Source organism: Sinohyriopsis cumingii, unplaced genomic scaffold (assembly GCF_028554795.1).
Source record: "Sinohyriopsis cumingii isolate HCF-2022 unplaced genomic scaffold, ASM2855479v2 utg000360l, whole genome shotgun sequence".
Lineage (NCBI taxonomy): Eukaryota > Metazoa > Mollusca > Bivalvia > Unionida > Unionidae > Sinohyriopsis > Sinohyriopsis cumingii.
Genome location: NW_028315892.1, coordinates 2,891,460 through 2,909,932, shown reverse-complemented (window position 1 = coordinate 2,909,932; position 18,473 = coordinate 2,891,460). Strand labels below are relative to the sequence as shown.

Below are 18,473 nucleotides of genomic sequence, written 5' to 3'. Positions count from 1 at the left end.
ATTTGATGTTCGAGCAGCACCATTTTCATTTCTAATCAAATATGCCACAGGATGAATGTGCACATAAAGTTTCATGGCAATTGTCAAATTAAGGAGGAACAGTGATAGCATACTTGTGCTGACAGATGGAAGGACAAGCAACCTTCCCAAAAGATCATCTGATTTATAACCAGCAATCTAAATATGGTATTTATGCAACCCTTGAAAATAAAGCATGCACAATTCATGAATAACTTGCACTCAAATAATTTTTAAAAACAAACAATGATTTCATTTAAAGGGATTTTAATCTTGTTCATTTTTCTTTTAAGTAACATTGCAAGTTTAAATATTACCCATTTAAATCTTTTTTCAACAAAAGTTGAAAGTTTCTGATAAAATAATACAAAGTTCTATGTGTGAAAGATAGTGGGTATGAAAAATAACACAAACTACTAGTAAGACTGGAACTGCTTAGGAAATTTTCGATTTTTTAACATCATGTCCAGTATGTACTCAGTAGTGTAAATGCTGAGTAAAAACATTGCACTGTACAATAAAATACAATATAATAACATATGCAGTAATAAATTAAAGACAGTGTTTGTTGTTTACATCCTCTTGGCCACCAAAACCCTAATCAACCTTTCTCAGAGGTAGTGTTCCACTACAACTGGTCTAAGCTAACTGGGTAAAACAATGAGATGTTTATTCAAATGAGTAAAGAAAAACTGAAGTACACATATACAAGACTGCTCTTGTAGCCTAGCATTAAGAGCATCTGCCCTGGTTGCGGGAGGTCGTGGGTTCGATCCCCAGCTGAGTCATACCAAAAATGGTACTAACAGTTACCTCACTTGGCGCTTAGCATTAAGAGGTTAGTGTTAGGACTGGTTGGCCTGGTGTCAGGATAATGTGACTGGGTGGGACATCATGCTACATGTCTGCGGCACGATGCCCCTGTGATAGACATCACTATAAACTGCAACACTGCAGACAACATAGCGATATGACTGAAAAATTGTTAAAGCTACATTAGAAATCTTAACTACACACACACATACAAGAAATTAGTCCCATTTTACAGTAAGCAGAAGCCTTTACAAAACCTAGTTCTATTTCTAGTTGGTGACTTCTAACCTATTGCAAAGAGGATGTGTTGGTTTAATAATAATAATAATAATAACAGAACTCACTCCTTAATTTTTGCATGATTATGCCTTCACCGAATCAAGAAAGTTTAGGTAAAATTTTCAATTGTTTCTGGGTTTAGTACAACTGTTCATCATAGAGACAATATTAGTGGTAGTACTACAACTACTGCTACTATTAACTGATGGTGATATTTTTAACAGGTGCGATGACAAAACAAATTATCCAGCGATATACTGTGTTGTCATCAGGAAATATACCCAACAGAATCAGGATAATGAGGATTTAAACATGCACAATTTTTTTACTGTTTCACACTGAATTTCAGAGATGGAATTATGTGACAATGTGACAAATTTCTGCATGTTTTTCTTTTTCAAAATTCTATATAAAAAATCTCGCCCCTAAAAAAAAAGATCTATATATTTTTAACATACACCACTGGAATTTTAAAAGAACTGAAAACAAATACTGGTAGGACTACATTTAAAACTGGGTTTCAAAAGCATCTGAATATGAAGATATATTTAGGTAAAATTCAAAATTCAAGGCCAATGTTATATCTATGGTATGAATGACCACAAATTAAGCAGGAAATTCATTTCCTACCGGGTAATTCCAAATAAAGATGTGGTAATGGATGGATTTGAAAGTGGTAAATTTAGGAACGTGTCATTTAAATCGCATACAGTCCATAGTCAAATAGTTTCATTTTTGTCCTGGAAATATTACAAAAAATTTAAGTAAGGATTATCGAGTAAGTCTCAATCACACAAAATAATCCTTTACTAGAATCAATAAATTCATTTTTTAAGCATGGGAAATCTTATTAATTGAAAATTGTATTTTACTCCAAAAATGAATCCATAATATAATAATCTGTAAGTAACAGTAGTAGTTATCAATCACAATAAGCAATTACCACTCAAAATTTGTAATTTGCTTTCTTTAAACAAGTAACATTGAAGTACTAGTAAAAGCAAATTCAATTTCTGGCTGCCTCCAAGCAATTACCTCCACAATTATAAATCAACAGCCTATTTCATGATTGTTCCTGAAAGCATGACATGTATCTATCAATGACAAAAAAATAAATGTTTGATTTCTTTTTTTTAAAGATGTCAACAACTTTTTAAAAATCAATAAATGTTATAGTCATAAACATTTGAAATAAAACATATATTTACAACACCCTGACAATGGTACCCATGTTAACATATCACAACCAACAAATACTGGCAAGTGATTATAGACCTAGATTAAAATGTCGAACATTATGGTTTTCTAGTAATTTTCTTACAACAAAATGAACAAAACATAAAATGTCAATTTATTTGTGACACATTCCACTCAGTAATATAACTGTATTTATTTTATACTAGTTTTGTCTTGAATCTATCCATTTTTGGCTTGTTTATTTTTCCAAAGTACAACTCAAACTCAATGATGACTAGTCACCCCAATTAGGATGGAGCTGCCTTGCAAAGTACATCTAGACTTATAGGCGAGTCAAAGGGAAATTAACCTTTTGCAGCCCTAAAAATGAATGGATTAGGGTGAAACAGAGCTGAGTCATCTCATAAGCATGTATATAAGGTACATGGCCAAAACTTCTCACATGAGATGCCCAAAAGATACTCTTCATTTCATCTAGTACTTTTAACATTTTACAACATCTATTTGGATTACAATGTTCATTCATACTTATAAACAGTTTATTATTTTAAACAGCTTATGATGCAGTCAAGTTTTAGTCAAGGTATAAAAAGGAAATGCTGATGTACTCAGTCAAATTAAAAAAAACTTGAGCTTTTAATAACTAATCAAATTGTATGTTAAAATAGTTTGTTTCAACTTAATTCCATCGTATTAACTTGTTTTTTGTTGTTCAAAATATCTTGTTCTTTACACAAATGTTGCAGCATCATGAATATAGGTTAGATATTCAACATCATTATCAGCACTCACATCCAATAAAGTTGTAAACTGATCATAAAAAGTGGATGCAGAAAGACTAAATTGTTAATTACATCAAAGATACATGTGTATGCATAACTCTACAAAACGTGCAGACTATGGGAGACAACTCAAAAGATATATGTGATAGGAAAGTGGTAAAAGATTCAAAATGTATAAAACACACTGGAAGAAACTATTATAAAGTCAACAACACTTTATCACCTCTGCCGTTAAGGTATGTCCAGGTTCCAGTTTCCTTGCCCTGACTCCAGGCATATATGATTATATCAAAAGATATATGTGATAGGAAGGTGGTAAGAAATTAAAACTGTATAACACAAACTCGAAGAAACTATTACAAAGTCAACAACACTTTATCACCTCTGTCATTAAGATATGTCCATGTTCCAGTTTCCTCCTCTTGATATCCATGCATATATGATTATATCATAAAAGTGTCAATATTTAAGTACAAGTTAGTACATTTAAGTATCATTTCCATGTTTTATTGAATCTTCTAAACTACATATTTTACTGTTTACAATACAACATATCATTCACTCAATTTACTTCACACAGCCATATGTTTTGCTCAAACACCATCACTTCAAGGTTCTTATACTTCCAGAGATGTATGTAAAAAAAATATTTTTACCCATGGACATCAAGCTTTTAAGAAAACTCAAAAATAATATAACATTGGATGAATATATTTTGATTTTATATAGTGATGTATTTTAAATTATTTTTAACGTATATACAAATGCCCTCCTCTCCAGAGTTTCTCCCTTTACTACGTTTAGTTCTATCTAAATTATGGTTACATAAGTAAATTTCTATCCCAATAGGTCATTAAATTTTATCATAAGCCAGTGTTTCTTACAAAACACTTATGTCATATTCTTTCACAATAATGTATAATAAGTGTTTCTGCATTAACCTTTAAACACCTTTTCATTCCAACCAAGTAACCTTATCAGAAAGAAATCATTGCTATTCTGTCAAAATGGTCTAGGTCATAGCCAACATCCACTTTGATTTTGCAATTCTGTGCACTGAAAAACTTTCTTTCCTGATTTCTCAGTGGTTTCAGGTACTTTGGCACTCTCTGCTGCATCCATTTAGGTCGTATTTGTTTTGCTCGTGAAACAATAAATGCTGATCATTAATAATGAGTTTTAAAAGCCTTGTGAATTCTCCTCATATGAATGTTACACTAACTCATCAACATTGTTTTTTTTTTTTTTAAGAGTCAAGTCCTTTGAGACCTGTTTATTTTGTCCTGATCTCTACATCTTCAGCATGGTCTCTTTACCTTTGTATCAGCTGAACTTCACTACAACTATGGGTTGGAGTGTCTTGCAGAATTTACTTCATTTTGCTGATTTTACAGTCAGGGTTCATTCAGATTAATATCCTGTCAACACAAAGAGAATCTGTTACGCTGGTTTTCACCTTATACAATAATCCGAGGTTTCACTACTCTGTTGTATACTGAAAGAACAGTTAGCTGCTCCTTATTAAATATGCTATAAGTGTCAACAATAGCTTCCAAACAACAAAGATGCACATATTGAACACTGTTTTCCAGATCTCAGTACCTTGTGCTTGCATTTCAGTTCTTTGTAGTAGTTATCAACTCTGTTAGCAAAAAAATGCATGTTTAGGTTTTGTTGTCTAGAGCTGCTCATGAATATTCAAAGGTGCTGCTGCTATGTCCCTATCAGTAGAACTAAACCTGGTTAACCTGATATTACAGGTTTCTTGTAAAGTTAATTTAGATTGTTTATCTGCTCCAGTAGGTGTCCTTGTCTAACCTGATCAGATCACAAGTAACAAACTTAACACAAACAACAGTTTCAAAGTTTAAAAAATGAAATTTTACTTCCAGCTTCAATGCATACCTTTACCTTTGTGCAGCTGAATGAAAGTTCTAATTTGTCTCTCCATTATTCCAAGGATCTTCCCATCACCAAAAATGTACACTTTATAAGCATCAAAACACATCAATATAAAAAAGTACCAGCAGCAGGCTACCCAGTAGATGGCACTCCCTCATCACTTTGACTTTTACAGTGATGAAACATTTTTTGGATTAAGGCAATAAAGATCATGGTTTTTCATTCTCATGAAACATGAACTTAAAATTATCAAGACCATCCCTAATTGACATGAACAATGCAGAAATTAAATTTCAAGCATTTTTCTTCAATAATATATTTCAGGAGACAAGGGTTGTAGTACATTTACAAAGCATTATCCAAACATCAGTTATTCTTCTATGAAGTCAGAATAATGACATACAAAAAAATGATTCATAGTTTACAAATAGTATAATTCTAAATAATGAATAAAGCTGCTCCAATGAAAATGTGGAAACATATTCAAGAAACTGCACCACTTCACAGTAGACAATTTGCACTAACAAATCCCATTACCGTGTCATCTGAAGTCATGCTGTGAGGTACTCATGTGAAAATTCAATCTCTAAAATGTGGTTTCTCTTATATGAATTTTCCTTCTCCTTGTGTTGTTGTTTTGAAGTCAGCTTCACTTCCTGCAAAGAAAATTCAGGAATGAAATGTCAAAACACTGAAATAGCATAATTGTTTCATGATTTAAACTTTTTGTTTAACCTTGGCTGGAATTTCCACTGATTTTCAATCCCTACTTGATAGCATATCCAGCAACTTTGAAAACGTACTGAACCCGTCTGTGTGTGAATTGCAAAATGGGGGCATAAGTGAGCATTCACAACCACACATTGTGGACACAAATTGTAAACGGGAACTTTTTCAGGATCCAAACCAGAAATTATTTAGTAAAATGTCATAACGAAATCAGGTAAAAGCAAAAACGTGTTTCCAGTTGGCTGACCATTCTTGTTTCCCCAATCTTTGCTAGCCAAGGTTCATATTACCCGAGCTACATCTTGGCATATCGAGCATATATTTCTGTGCCACAGGTCTGTGAATTTCATTGGATGTGGTGGCAAGCACACAACTTGAATGGACTAATAAAAAATCACTTTGCCAGTGCTGGTCGGTGTTTGCATAAATGCTTTTCCCCCAAATAGCCAAATAGGCATGTAATGGCTTCCATCTGGTACATAGTCATACTTTCGACATTAACTTACAAAGTATCCATTTTAGGTCATTTGCCACCACCGTTTTCAGCAGATGTACAATGCACCATGCTATTGGTTGGTTGGAATAACATAATAAGGGAGGCAATACATGAAATAAAGTAGATACCGCTAGGACAAAGAACCAATATAGCTTTTCAATCCACAAAGGTTTAGAACGGGTTAACAGAACCTTGGCAAGCAAAGATGCGTTTCCCCTAGCACTTTTTCACCCTGGAGTAAAAAAAATAAATAATCCTGAAATTGATCTGTGCATCTAATTGAGCTGTTTTAGCCTATAACATGAAGTGCTTAGTACATTAAACAGTACAATATGAAACACATTTATTTGGGCCTCATAGAAACTAATTCACTGTTTGACACCAAAAAGATATTTCAATGGTAAAAGTATACAGCTACATCGAATTCCACAGCAAACAGTATTATAATTCAGACCTATGCATGCTTCCATTTCCACAATTTAGATCACATCAATAATGACAAAACTGTTACATGACTTGTTCCCTGAGGCAGTTTTCTTTTGTTCACTTATTTGCATTCTAGCATCATGCAATTTATACAAAATACCCTGTGGTTCACATGCTGACAATTGATTTCGGGACAGAATTCATTTACCAGCTGGGGCCCCAAGTGGCCGAGTGGTCTAAAGCGGTCAACATTATGGATCACTGCCATCTCACCTCTGTCTACGTGGGTTCGAGTCTCAGGCTCGACCAATGTGGGTATGTGAGAAAGCTTGCTAGTAGGTTCTCGTGGGTCGGTGGTTCTTTCCGGAGTTTTCCCGGGTTCTTCATCCACCATTCATTCTGGCTGCCATGTATAGCCTATCTTGTGCTGAAAAATTGTGTTAAACTGTACTACAACAAAATCATTTACAAGCTCAGGCAGAAAAGCCATCAGATTCTGAAAGAAAACTTCACTGCCAACTATGAGTCAAAACCTGCTTATGAATTAATTTGTTACAGGGTGTGCTTGATGCTCACTGAATCATTCTGAAATGTATATTTGAAACATTTATCTTCATGGTTACCACTTATCATAACTTAATGTGTTATTTTGGCTAATAATTTGACACTGAACAAGCAGTTTCAAATGGTCACTCAAAATACCAGGCATTTTACATATTGTTATTTAAATGTGTGTGTGTGTGTGTGTGATTTGGATTTTTGATGTAGCTTTAACAATTTTTCAGGCATATTGCTATGATGTCTGCAGTGTGGCAGCTTATAATGATATCTAGCACTGAGGCGTCATGCCACAGACATGCAGCATCATGTTCCAATCAGTCACATTATCCTGACACCAGGCTGACCAGTCCTAACACTAACCTTTTAATGCTGAGCGCCTAGGAGGCAGCTACTAGTACCATTAGTATATGTCTTTGATATGACTGACATGGCCACGGTTCGAACCCACAACCTCTTGCATCTAAGGCAGATGCTCTAACCTCTAGTCCACCAGAGTAGTTTGTGATTTAAATTGCAAAGCACATGAGTTTTATAAGGTTAGAACTTATTGGTATCTGTGCTACTGTTACTGGACCAACCAGATTCAAGGTTTGCAATGCTCTGAGTTAGAGCCTCGACAAGGTTGACTCTGCATGCCAGCCAACATCTTCTCAGTTCGGAATGCTGCATTCATACACAAAGCTTGCAGAGATTGCAAAAACTTCTGGACTTGTCTCTGTGTGCTTCAAGTAGTGCTTGAGAGTGCGAACATGATTCTGCATAGCTGCTGTTCTTCACATGTTTATGGAAGAGTGAGCGAGTGATGACTCTTTGACTCCAGGTGGCAATCTATTTTGGACTACAAAACCTGATTTTGTCAAAAGAACCACTGAACCCTCCGAAAGTTTGGGTCAACATAAAGGGCATGCAGCTTTCTTACCCTGCATGTAGAAGTAGAAGCTAAAGCAATCTAGAAACTTGACTTGTATAATTTATAGTGACTTTCATAAAGTGTAGGCTACAGATTCAAATGGATTTGAACTGAGCCATGTTAAACCCAGGATTGGTTCCATTTGGAGACAAAATGAGAGAAATTGGTTGATTGAGACCAAAATTGTCTAAACAATCTGATAGGTTTATATCCTGCCTAAAAACATATCTGCCATGATTCCAGAATGTGACCAATGTCATGGGGTGGTAGCCTTTGGTAGAAATTGGGGTCTAATTGTTTCTACTCAATGGACCATATAAAAAGTTGGCTGGTTGAGGGATTATGGCAAGCAGAGGGACGATGTTATTGGTATGTCATCAGACTCTGAAAACACACCACTTTCCTTCATAAGCCTTAAGAGTGGAAGACCTTCTTGCTCTTGAGATTCTCTCTACAATCAAACGTTTTAATTGTTTGTCTTGCAAGGCTGTCCAGCTAAGACTCAAGAGTGTAGAAGAGGAGGATGGTCTGGGCATGGAAGGACCACCCATGACCATGGATGCTAGAGAAGGTTGGCCAGAATCTTCCTGGACATATCTATCGCTAGAACAAGTAGTCCTTCTGAGAGGGGCAAAGTCAAAGTCATTTTGCCATTTTATATTCATTTATTTATTAAAAAGGACTTTGTATAGCACATTATCTTTAGAAGCTCCAAGAGCTTTACAACATTATACAACACCTATAAGATAAAAAACATATATAACGATATGATTACAAAAACAAAAACCATGAAATTAGAAAACATAAAAAACATGCTGAGAAATTTAAGTTAGGAAACATTATTAGGTCTTTAAGTTTGTTCTTGCAGTCGAAATAAGTGGGTTTTGAGAGCACTCTTGAATGGGATCACTGTGTCTTTGTGTCCCAGTTCAGTGGACAATTCATTCCAATTTGCTGGGCCCTGGTATTAAAAAGAATGCTTTCCATATGACTTTGTTTTCATAATGGGAATAATGAGTATATGATTGTCAGAAGAGGAGCATAAGCATCTTGCTGGTGTGTACATATGGGTGAGGTTGGATAGGTATGTTGGACTAGAGTCCGTCAGTGAAACGTAGCACAGAGAACAAATTTTGTATTTGATTCTGGATCAAATGGATAGCCAGTGTAGGATACAGAGCAGCAGGGAGGTGTGCTCTGATCGTGGTACTCTAAGTATGATCTGCACAGCTGTGTTTTGAACTTTTTGAAGTTTCTGGAGCAGATATTGAGATGAACCAGACAGAACTGAGTTACAATAGTCCAGTCTTGAAAGTACTAATGAACATACTAGTGTTTTAGTGGCATCAACTGAAAGATATTTGTGAATGAAGCTGATGTGTCTCAGCTCAAGATATGTAGCCTTGCATATGTTCATGACATGTTGGTGCAACGTGAGAGCACTGTCCAGAGTAACATCTAGGTTTCGTACTGATTGTGTGAATTTAATGTTGGTGTTGCTGATATTTATTGTTTGAGGGAAAGTATGTGAATGAGAAAGTCTTTGTGTTGTGGTCAGAATGGCCTCAGTTTTATCATCATTTGTCTGCAGCATGTTACATGTCATCCATGATTTCACATCATAAATGCACATCTCTACACCTTGGATGGTAGCATCAACTTCAGTTGGGTGGCTAGATTTATATATTGGGTGTCATCAGCGTACAATTGGTGAGACACTGGATGATGATCTATGACACTTGAGAGCGAATGAGTGTATATAATAAAGAGAACAGGGCCAAGAACAGACCCCTGTGGAACACCACAACATAGATCAACTGGGCTGGAGTGTATTCCATTAGCAGACACAATTTGTGTCCTGTTGACCAAGTAGGACATGAACCACAGTAAGGCTGTATCATGAATGCCAAATACATGCTGGAGATGGTGAAGTAATATATCATGATCTATTGTGTCAAATGCTGCAGACAAATCAAGGAGGGTGAGGACTGTAATCTTTCCACTATCCAAAGCAGAGAGAATGTCATTAACTAATTTTAGAAGAGTTGTTTCAGTACTGTGGCAAGGGCGATATGCAGATTATACATTGCTAAAAAGACTATTTGAATTCAGATGAGATACAAGCTGGGATAGAACAACCTTTTCTATGATTTTTTATATGAATGGGAGATTAGAAACTGAGTGGCAGTTCCTTAAATCGTTATGGTCTAGTGTTGGTTTATTCAGCAGAGGCTTTACAATAGCAGTTTTCAAAAATGATGGGAATTCCCCAGATGAGAGAGAGGTATTAATGACAACAGTCAGTGAAGGCAATACTGGATCTAAGCACTCAAGTAGCAGTGATGTTGGAATTAGAGCAAGTTCACATGACTTTGGTGCACTCTTCATCAGGACTGTACATACAAAATCCATAGAGACAGGTTCAGATGCTGCTAATGGTTGCCGCACAAATGCTGTATCTCAACTGTATGGTGATGACAAGTCAACTGAAATTGTGGTGTCAAGCTTATCTCTAATGGTTTGTACTTTGTCACGGAAGAAATTTGCAAACATGTCCGGAAGGTCGACTGGAGAGAAGGTAGTTGGAAGTGGTGTAGATTTGTTCCTTGACATTAGCTTGTCAGTAATCTCAAAGAGCTCTTTGCAGCTGGAACTTTGCATGATCTTAGTAGTGTAGTGGGCTGATTTTGCTGCATGGACTATATTTGTGACATTCTTCTTAGCGATTTCATAGATTTGCTTATGAATAGTGAGTCTGTTGGAAAGCCAAAGTCTCTCAGCTTTACGGTGGTCTCTTTTAGCAGTGTGAAGCTGGTCCCTAACATTGCTATATCATGGAGAACACTTTTGAATTGATACTCTGCACTTGGTAGCTGGGACATGTTTGTCGAGCAATGAACGCAGGCAGTTATCGAGTTGTTCTGCAGTAGGAGGTAAGCAAGTTGTTAGGTTTGCTTGGATGTCATGCATTTGTTTGGTTCTATTTATCATACGGATTTCTCTTAGTAGCAGATAAAGGTGGAGGCTTAGGGACTGATACGTCAAGATGGCATATAATGCAGAGGTGATCTGATGCAAGGTCATGGAATACCAGGGAGGACTGTAGAATGTTATCATCAGGTCTATGAAGGATCGAGTCTAAAATGTGACCATGTTAATGGGTGGGTGGTTAGGTGACTGTTTGAGGTTGAAAACATTAATAAAATCTAGGAGTTTTTATGTGTTTGGATTTCCGCGACAGTCAAAGTTAAAGTTGAAATCTCCAAGAATAATCAGGTTGCCACCTATTGAATTTTCATATTCCAGGAGATTTGGAAACTGCTCCAAAAAGAGAGATTCAGTCAGCTTGTTTTTTCAACTAAGAGGAGGGCAGTATATGCAGAAGAAATGGACTGACCTTGCTCCAGCGTGAGTGTGGTTTGGACTAGTTCAAATGATGTGTGGTCGAAATTCAATGTTGTGGTGTGGTTAAGACGTTTGATCATGAATTTCTTTGTGACGACAGCAATTCCACCTCCAGGAGAATTACGGGGGAATGATTTGATGGAGTAACTAGTGGTTGTTATATTTGCATACTTGGGCTCATCACCTGATGTTTTTAGCCATTGGTCGCTGATAAAATTAACTATTTCTGTGTGTTTTTTCCAGTGGTCCTACTGATTGGGCATTGAATAATGCAATACAAAGAGGTATCTCTTGGAAATTTGACACAAAGGTTGATGAATTAATAGGGATTTGAATTAGGTTATCTAATTAAAGGTCAAATTTTTTAAACTGTTCAGTTGAAAAGGGCATAAGGGAGATAACTGGAATTTTTCTTCCTGTTCTATGCCAGCCAGCTTTGAAACAACGTTTCTTTTTTCATTTCTGTTTACATTTAGATAATGATGAATGAGGTCCCAGTTCATTTAGTCTAGAGCACAATATAGTGTGTAGAGCCAAGGAGTGGTCATTTAAAGCAATTAATGAGGGTCCATCATAGCATAAACGGGCTGACTGGCGAGTATCACGTGATGGCCGTTTGTTCAAAAACAATGGAAGAAGTGAAGCAAGACAGCTGAGAAAAAGTCTAATTGTTCTCGTTTCTAAGACAAGGAGATGACGAAACACATACGAACTAAACAGCCAATACATAATGAACACAATAATGTAGATGAAGACAGGCAACAAGCACAAATATCATGAAAACGGCACAAAAATAGAACAGCTGCTTCAAGCCAGTTAAGCGATAGCGGCCATCTTGTTTTCTCCTACATCTGTAACTTCTGGAATATTTTCAGACTCAGGACTGTGGGAGGGGAAGCAAATGCCCACAACCCCTCCCAAATAATTAACAGTGCATCCACGGCCCAAGTTTTTGGGTCTGGAACAGAAGACGAAGGTGGTTAGTTTGTGCTTCAACTTTATCTTCAAAAGGTCGATCATTGGACACCCAGATGTGCACAAATCTGAGTGAAGACTAACTGATAATAATAATAATAATAATAATAATAATAATAATAAAGACTTTATTTAGAGAAGGTAACTCAATTAGTTACGGAACTAATCTACCTTGAGGAATTCTATATGTTATGTACAATATATACAGTATAAACACATGATGTGAAGAATCTGGCTTGACACTAAATAATTAAGTAATTTTAAAATCTGTGAAAACATAAACATCATCCAGTATTGAACAATTTAAATATGAAAATTACACAAAATTACAGAAAAGCAGTCAGTCTTTCTTGTACTAGAACTGTTCAATTTTCATATGATTTCATCCATTTAAGACACTGATTATGAAAAAAGGAAATGCTAAGAGCCTGCCTTATGTCACTGGGAATGTTTTTCCATACCAGTAGACCAGTATATTGAAAACTTTTTTTAAACAATTCCTTCTTTGGCCTTGGTATAATGTAATTTTTACTTCTTATGGACCTTAAATTTGGAGTACCGTCAGCATCTCTTTGGTGAAAGATATTGCTTAGATAGACAGGAAATGCTTTTCTGAATAATTTGTACATCAATTTAGCCTTTCTAAGAAATATTCTTTCATGTATTGTTAAAATCTTTTTATTATTCATTGCATCCTGAAAATTGTATATACATTGATCTATAATTAAATGGGAAGCCCTCTTTTGGAGTCTTAAAAGTGATGTTATGTTTGAATTAGAGGTATTACCCCAAATTACATTACAGTAGTCCAGATATGGCTGAATATAACTTTTATAAAAGATGACCCTATACTGAAGAGGAATGTATGTTTTGATTTTCCTCAGTAGCCAAAGATAAAAATTAACCTTTTCTGAAACATGTTTAATGTGAATAGATCAAGTAAGATCTAAGAATACACCAAGAATTATATCTTGAGAGGTCATATTAAGGCTCACATCAAACAGAACCTGAAGTTTGTCGCTATCTTGCCTTGCTCGTTTTTGTTGTGTTGTAACTAGTAGGGCTTTTGTTTTTTTTGTATTTATAATCATACTGTTTTCCTTGCTCCATACCTGAAGTCTTTTGAGAGCATCAGTGTATCCCCCAGGGGTAAAAATTGAGGATTAAAAAAAACCTTGGTATCAGAACTGGGGGGTCAAATACAAAAAGCAGGGGTCAACAATGTACTGAAAATTTTTCATCTGACCCGTACATTTTCACCTTGAAAAAGGATATTGCAACTTGCACACCATGCTCTATTTTTCTCTCTCTCTAAACATATAAATAAACCATCATGCACCATAAAAAGCAAATGCATCGTCCATTCAAAGGTTAATTGTCTTAGTTTTTCTTTTAAAATTGTACTTTTAACAGTCTCCTTATAATCTTTTTGAAGCAATATTACAGACCAACACATTACATATAAACCAATACAAACAGCTAAATAAATCTTTTTAACCAAATGGCATTTCATTTATTGCCTGTAATAAAATGTGTACTATCATCAGTTTCATTGTACTTCGTTCTAGAACACATTTATCCAAAAATCAAGGAGGATAATGATTCATCTTCCTTCTAATAAGTTACACTTGAACTTTATGATCTTTTTTTTATATTGCAGCAAAGCTAAAACCCTCTGATTTTGTAATCCAAATAACGCATTTGTCTCGGTCAGTTTACTGATTTCTTTGTTGTGAAACAAAGTCTAGGGTTATAATGTGTTCTCCAGCTATCTTGTGGTAAAGGAGGGCGGATTTATAAAAAAAAAAAATTAAACCCTGTCACGAAAAGGATTATTCACTTTAGCAGTCTTCGCAATCATGCGATTAGAAGGAACACCGGTAATCCTAATGGATGTGCTGTATTCCAGTCAAGGGAATTATTGTCTCCATTCTTCACTAAAGTTAGGTCTACAGTTACGCTTATGCATTCTGATTCTTTCACTTTCTTCACTAGTGATTCACAGTGCACGCCGACACTGTTTTAAGTTGGAAATCACTTTCTAGTGCAACATGCATTGAGATCTGACATCTTGCTGACCTCAGTGGAAATCGCATGAGAGCTCGCGAGATTTGGGGAAGCTACTCAGTCATAACATTGCCTATGCTAGTCTGGTTCCCTGTTTCTTATGCTCCCTGCATTGCACTATGCTATATGAACAGAGGAATCTAATGCAGGGAGCAAACAAAGCAGGGAAACAGTCAATGTCTATACTTGATGTATAAACGATGCCATCCCTCGTCCAAAGCATTGGATATTAAATAAATTCTGATTGCATTACGCAAATTCTTTGCATCAAAAAAATGCACAGCAACAAAATGTGTGCTTCAATTTTCTTCAGTATGCATCCCTGATGCACAAATGTGCGTAAAGGGAAACACTGGAGCATCTTGTAAGTTATTTTCAAGTACTGTTTTGGTTTTACCCATCTCAGACAGTGTAGAATCATATGCATAGAGGTCGGTGGAAGAAATGGAAGTTCCAATCTTAAGAGGTAGATAGTTGACAAACAGAATCAATAACAGAAGTCCAACGATAGAACCCATGGTACTCCATAAATTAATATTTTTACTTTCAGAAAGTTGACCATTTAAAGATACTTTTGCCACTCTATTGGTTAAGTAAGAAGTAAATCAATTTAGGGAGTTTTCACTGCATTGATAGATTTTTAGTATTTCAAGCAAAATTTCATGGTCTACAAGATCGAAAGCTTTACGAAAATCAACCAAAATAGTGCCTACCATTTCTCCTTGATCTAATGCTTTCAGCCATTTATCAATCAAAGATACAAGTGCAGTTTCACAGGAGTGATTCTGGTGAAAGCCAGACTGATTATCATAAATAAGATCATAAGTGTTCAAATAGTTGAGAAAAGAATCCTGTACATATTTTTTCTAGTAATCTGGAGAGACAAGGAAGGATAGAGATGAGTCTGTAGTTATTTACATCATCTTTTGTTCCTGCTTTATGCAATGGTATAACCTTGGCAGTTTTCCATGCTTGTGGAAAATTATTAGACCTATATTTGCAGGTGCAGCTACCTTTAGTAGCCTTGGTCCAATCATATCAAGTCCTGAAGCCTTACAATCATCAATTTTTTAAAATATATTTCAATACAAATTCTGGACTTATTTCAGGAATTTCAAACTTTACATTGTTTGGTAGTTTTTTAGCACAAAAATGTTTGAGTTCCAGATGATCAAGTGAAGTTCTGGCTTCTTTAAGATTTTTTAGCAATTTAAATGATGGAGAGGCCATTCCATGTGAAGGATGTAACCACTTCTGGATTGAGTTTCGGCCAGCACATTGAGTACTGCTGGGAATGTGTCTGATTTGAACGTTGAAATGAAGATTGTTGCACTAATGTAGAAATTGCAAAATTAGAATGAACAGGTGTAGTGATTTGGTGCCTCCCTGAGACAGGCACCACCACAGAGTTGCTGGACCAAGTGAGGACTGTTTTCTCCTCAGAGTTTATCTTATCAGTAGTGAAAAGCATTGATGACAGCCTTCATTTCTAGGATGTTGATAGGTATAGGCCATTCCCATGGCTCCCCCATGTCAATGGTGACAGTGAATGTTGGCAACTGGTAGGTGTCCCTACTGTGCATGCTGGCATCGGTACCTACTGTTATTTCCACTTGGGGCTTCTCCAGTGGAATTCTCATGGTCAGCCACCCTGGGTTGCCTCACTGATGCAGGAATAATCAAATCTCAGGCATGATCATGATTGTTTGATCAAGGAGACTTGAAAAGGGGTGTCATTATGCTGGCAAGGTCTGCATAAAAAAAGACGGACGGCCAAGCGGGATAAAGTCCTTGTCTCACTGAATAAACCAAAGAGTTGCAATAATTCTTGCTGAAAACCAAGTCTTGTTGGAAGTGTGCTCAAAGAGTCTGATGATTCAGATAACACAAACACAAGGAAGCTGCACCTGATTCTGGTTGGTTAAGAACTCCATATCCAGAAGAACAAAAAGTTCTGGGATAGATGGGATAGATGGAGGTCTGACTTTCCCAGTTCACTGAAAAAGCCAAGATGATCTAGAAGAGAAAGATTGTTCCTTCCTTGGAGTAGGTTAGAACTTACTATATGTTTCTGGAGGATGTCATCCAGGAATGTTGGCATCATTTTAGAGAACCAGATCAGGGAGACAATACAATCCATAAACAGATTAAAAGTCCAGGTGGTGATGTCGAGGACAAAGCGAAGAACAGTGAACTGACACAATGTGTCACATTAAGCAAAAAATGTAGTAAAACTCCAGGGATTAAGGCCTTTGCACAAGCTCCAGCACCTTTTTTTCTGGGAAACCTTGCTAAACCTGGATGTTTGCAATGACATCCTGAGCCAGCTCTGATGGGCACGAAGCAGATTTCTCCACCCTAACAGACGAGTGAACATAAGAACAGCTACTACTATATTCTTGTCAAGTGCCGGAAGATCATTATCGAAAGTGTTGAGTCTCCATAAGTCAGTGTCTTCTTCCTCCTCGTTGAAATCTACTAATTCCTTAAGGGGGTGGAGGGCATTCTGAAGTAACCAACACTTTTTATTTGAAGGAGTTCCATCACACTCACTGTGTGTTAAGGCCCAACTAGGACTATATGCTGTGTTTGAGAAGACATACCATCCCTATTAAAATGTTACTCGTCCTGCCATGGTGGAAAAGCAGTGAACAAACATAAGTCTGGCACTGCTGGCTGGATTGCCAGCTGAATGGTCAGCCTGGAAGCTGGTGGCATAGAAGTCGGTCCAGCTATCACTGGTACCAGCTGCTCCAAAGGCCGCACTGGACTGAGAGATTTGTCCTTGAAATCACCATCATAGAAAGGTCAATTGTCACCAATGTTATGGTTGGATGGACGAATTTGTTAAGATCCTCATAAAGCATAGATGACTGGACTAATCTTATAAAAATGTCCCCATGTCAGAATAGCTGGACAGCCAGAGATGGTGCAGAATTAATATGCATTAGTTCCAACGAATCCAGTGTGAACAGCATGTGGTGAGGCAGATGCCGGCATATATATAAAACGGTCTGTCAATCACCAGTACTGGTCTCACCAAACACCTGGATAAACATATAGATTCCTCACTGAAATTTCCGGTACAGTAAAGATAAGATGCCAGCGGCATGGCTAGATGGATTGATCTATCACTAAGCTCAATGTATGCACTATCTGACTGGACCATTTCAATGAAAACGTTCCCATGATGGGACAGCTGGACTGCTGGTGTTGACTGGATGACTGAAGATGTTGGGATGGCTGGACAGCTGGTAATGGTACAGCAGTATTAAGAGTTAGATCCAATGTATCCAGTATGAAACCCATAATCCCTGACTTACAGGCTCGAAGGCCATACAAGGACATGTGGGGAGGACTTATGCCTTGTGGGCTGCCTAAACTTGGGGAATACTTCCCATTAATTGGTATCACCAACAACAAACTGTACATTGTCTTCCTTGATTTACTCCATATTTCTTTCCCTTCAGTGCCAAAACGATGACTGCTTTCATGCATTTAGTAAATATTTCTCCTGAGATGACACAAGAAGAGAAAACAAAGTATAGATTTGCATCTTAGTATATGGCTAACTAGCTACTAACATAAACTGGCAAATCAGTATATGAGTAACTAGCTAAAATGGTAGCCCATACTTGCACTATGTATATAGACACTGAATCTGATAGAAGGCGTATACATAGTATAAACAAAAAAAGAGTCATGGGGACTTCCAAGCCCTGAAGTTGCATCTAGATCATTTATAGTGACATTCAGCTGAGATTACAAGAAAAAGCACAACTTAAGGTGGAAATTAGTAATGTACTGAAGTTGCTACAACACTGTCGTAATTAACCGGGCAGTGAAAGTGTTGTATCATAAACCTATGGTCCTGTTATGCACAATGCTTTTTTAATATTAAAACCATAATTCT

At 36.6% G+C, this 18,473-nt stretch overlaps 1 long non-coding RNA gene across 2 annotated transcripts in view; it reads right to left on the bottom strand.

Moving 5' to 3' along the window:
* Window positions 1-268: 268 nt before the first annotated feature.
* Window positions 269-18,473, bottom strand: part of LOC149774258 (uncharacterized) — a 45,339-nt gene continuing 27,134 nt past the window's right edge. Inside the window, exons 6-7 of one of the 2 annotated variants that reach the window (XR_016416916.1) lie at window positions 5,529-5,647; window positions 269-4,507 (exon numbers count right to left, since the gene is read on the bottom strand). This is a non-coding gene — a long non-coding RNA (uncharacterized LOC149774258). Of the gene's footprint in view, window positions 5,648-18,473 lie in introns of both variants that reach the window. The other variant, XR_016416917.1, reaches the window with a different exon arrangement.